This window comes from Colobus angolensis, unplaced genomic scaffold (genome assembly GCF_000951035.1).
Source record: "Colobus angolensis palliatus isolate OR3802 unplaced genomic scaffold, Cang.pa_1.0 Scaffold42, whole genome shotgun sequence".
In the NCBI taxonomy this organism is placed as follows: Eukaryota; Metazoa; Chordata; class Mammalia; order Primates; family Cercopithecidae; genus Colobus; species Colobus angolensis.
This window is the reverse complement of record NW_012117599.1, coordinates 5,898,144-5,901,721: the sequence shown is the minus strand read 5'-3', so window position 1 is coordinate 5,901,721 and position 3,578 is coordinate 5,898,144. Positions and strand designations below refer to the sequence as shown.

Sequence of the window (3,578 nt, the reverse complement as noted above, 5' to 3'; positions counted from 1 at the left end):
ACCACCATACCCGGGTAATTTTTTTATTTTTTTAGTAGAGACGGGGTTTTGCCATGTTGGCTAGGCTGGTCTCCAACTCCTGACCTCAGGTGATCCACCCACCTCGGCCTCCCAAAGTGCTGGGAATCCCAAGTCTCCTCCTAACACCGTGGGCAAACAGTGTACCCACTTAAAGGGACATACCAAAGCCTGCAGAGAATGAGTGAATTTAACAAGCGAAATCCAGCAAAGAGTAATGCCCGAGTATCCACCCCAACCGCTCCTCCTCTCTACCACCACAGTCCCTATGCTGCCTCGGCCTTCACCTCCTGTCACTAGACCACTGCCCAAGGCCAAACATCTTACCAGCTCCTTCCCAACACACATCTGGATCAAGTCCCCTACTCTCAGGGATCCCCAATTTCAACAAAATCTTTCCTCAATGCTTAAAGATGTCTCCCCTCAAGTCCAAATAATATCTCCTTGAAATTCCCACTACTCCCTAACCTTTCTAGCATTCCCAAAGGTCACTCTTAGCCCTACTGCCACACACAAACACCCCTCCCCTCCCTTTCTTCAATAAATGAGGGGTCTACCATTAGCACAGTTTTGCAGCGGAGTCATTCGCCCCAAAAAAAGCTATTTCATATGACATATCAAATCTCGGAAAACTCTCTTTTCCACTCATTCACTTCATGTATATATAGCTGCCTCAAAATAAGCAACCTCTGCGCTAATGAAAAATAGAAAATGACACTAAAATAAATTAGGACCACTTGTTGTTCAGCTTACAGATTTTTTTACCTAAAATTATGTTTAAAAATAAAGACCTTTTTATAAATTAACAATTCAGCAACAAAAAATTTTTCGAATTCATCCTAAAGGATTTTTAGCAGCAATAAAAAAACTCTAGAGTGTTAATAATCTAATCCCAAAGCTACCACAAGCAAATCATACCAACAAAAATCCTAAATGAACTCCTATGCATAATGGTAAATGGTTCTAGAAATTAAATACTTAAAAAGAGGAAAAAAGAGATGTTCTGCTATTTTCACCACCTCTAAGACTGAAGTTCCCAGTACCCGCTTGTAAACATTAAAGAACTTGTTATAGTAAAAAAAGACATGTATAGTAAAAAAATTTTCCTGATGTATGAGACAATCAGGAAAATGTTAACAGCAAATATAAGACATTTTTCCAAGTGTGATAACAACAATGTGATGGTGTAAAAAAGAAATATTCTGAAGTATTTATGGCTGAAATGGCATTTGGGGTTTACATTAAGATAAAGGAGGAGAAGAAGAATACAGATGAGACAAGATTAGTTATGTGCTGATAAACCGAGCTCTTTAGTCTTTATGTTTCAAGTTTTCCATAATAATATAAAAATGTAACTGCTTATGAGCAAAATCTCAGGCACTATTTTGTTCTGGACTGTAGGCAACTTTTGCATGGATTTTATTCCTTAGGTTTGCATAATTAGAGAAATTCTCAACTGCACAGACTTTGTAGTCAGAGAGCTAGGTTTGCTGAGCACTATGTTTGACAAGTATTTGGGATACTGGCATCCCAAATACTTGTCAAACATAGTGCTCAGCAAACCTAGTTCAAAAGCTTGGGAGGGTTGGGGGGAATGGAACTAAAAAGGCAATGAGGGGAAATAACAATGAACTTGACTAAACTCTTACCATAAACAGCTCCCACCTCTTAAAACCAATAAAGACAAACTGGGGTTTCATTCTTTCCTTTTTCTTAAGGTTTAAAGACTATATTACCTTCTGGCTTACTTCTCTGCCTTACTTCTTCTGGCTTACTTACATCCATGCTGACCAAATAAGACAAACAATCCAACTACTGTGTAACCAGGTCAAAAACAAGCTCTGGCTAATTCACTTGGAAGCCTACAATCACCACTTAGATTTGGCGAGAAAAAACTGGGTTAGAAAAAAACTGACTGATGCTTAAACAAACAACAGACCAGGGAGAATGTCCTTTAGCCAGTTACCAACCACTCAGTGAGTTGCAACACAATCTTTTCCAAAATTTTCCAAAGCCTTCGAAATTCAGTTGAGCCCGGCAAGCTGAGTTAACAGGGATCTCTTTCAAATTCAAAAATCTGGCCCCGGCCCCAAGAGTTAACCAACAAAACACAAGCTAATACACTTGAGATCACCTAAGAATACTGACCCAAGTTCGGACCACAGTCTAGTAAGTACACTGCCCAGGCTAGAAGTCTGGGCTGAGGAGAGGCGTTCAAGTGATAGATAAACTCTACTCACAAAGCAGAAAAGAGACAGACAATAAGATCCACACATTATAATCTAGCCTAAGAAAACGTCTACAGTCAGCTTCCAACCCCCCCCAACTCCACCCACTTTTAATGAGACAATGACAATTCTTCATGGTGAACCACAAAGCCCTGCTTCCCTAACCTTGTACCGACTCTAACAGAACACTCCCCCAGTGCAGATTAAAGTTTTAGAAAACGTTCAGTAATGAGAAACAAATCAAGACAGGAAGAATTTAACATTCCGTTCTGAATTTTCAAGGCCTGTGCCTCCATTCCCTACAGCTCTTTCATAATCTCTAGACTGTACAATGGATAAAATGAACACTGTTAGTCACATCAGGTGTCAGCTACTCAGCGCAGACTCAGTCTCCAGATTTGCTAGTTTCATTTATTGTTGGGGTGGAGGGTGGGTGTTAAAATTTTTTAAAAAGATAAAAGACCTGGGTGGGTGTGAAACCAGGGCATCCTCTATATTCTCTTCGCTCTCCGTCATTTCTGTTTCAATTACACAGCTGTCAAACAGGTTATTCCTGGAATTCAGATTTTATAATCCCCACACTGTAATTCTTCCTGCTCCTGTTGCCCAAACACACACTCCTCCCTGCTTCCCCAAAATACGTATCCATCAATAGAAAGGATGACAACCACAGTTATAAAGTATTCCCAGGTAACGCCAAACTCCCCACCTTGAGCAACTGGCAAGCACTGAGTGGAGACTGAAACATGATGACAATTTTCACGATGGCCAAAGCAGTGGTTTAGGATCGTCAGAGGCAAGGCCCGCCTCCACTGTATTTTAATTTACACACAAACTCAGGAGGCCAGATTCGGGGGGAAAAAAGAGAAAATTCAGTTGTCTTATTTTTAAAAAATGCTTTTCCATTTTTTTGAAGTAAAGTGCATGCCTAAGAGTGTAGCTTATTTCCTTATCTCAAAGCCAGGAAATGAGGTCTTTTAAGGCCAGTCTGAATATAAACTCGGTGTGCAAAAACAGAGGGACTGCAAGGCGAAACCCCTCTCCCAACTTTGGCCAAGCGGCGTGGCCTCCAGTCAGCAGAATGTTTATCACCCTCTCTTCGTCCCCCAACAAGAAGTTTCCACATGCCACGGGAAACAAAGACGACGCCCACACCGACCTTATAGACTTGTCCATAGGTGCCATTTCCAACCACTTCCACCAGCTCAAAAATCCCAGCAGGATCCTGGAGAGGAAGGAGGGGAGGGGTTATCATTTAAAAGAAGCCAAAAAATGAATAAATCAAGCGGGGCAGTTGGAGAGAAAGGGCGGTGACAAAAGAGGTGGGTTTCG

The 3,578-nt window shown here is 41.2% G+C and overlaps 1 protein-coding gene across 5 annotated transcripts in view; it reads right to left on the bottom strand.

The window, feature by feature from the left end:
* The window catches only part of MAP4K4 (mitogen-activated protein kinase kinase kinase kinase 4), a 189,954-nt gene extending 186,462 nt beyond the window's left edge, over positions 1-3,492 (bottom strand). For all 5 annotated transcript variants that reach the window (XM_011956595.1, XM_011956597.1, XM_011956596.1 and 2 more), the window contains exon 1: positions 3,406-3,492. The gene's annotated coding sequence lies outside the window, so the exon portion shown is untranslated. The remainder of the gene's footprint in view (positions 1-3,405) is intronic.
* Between the last annotated feature and the right edge of the window lie 86 nt (positions 3,493-3,578).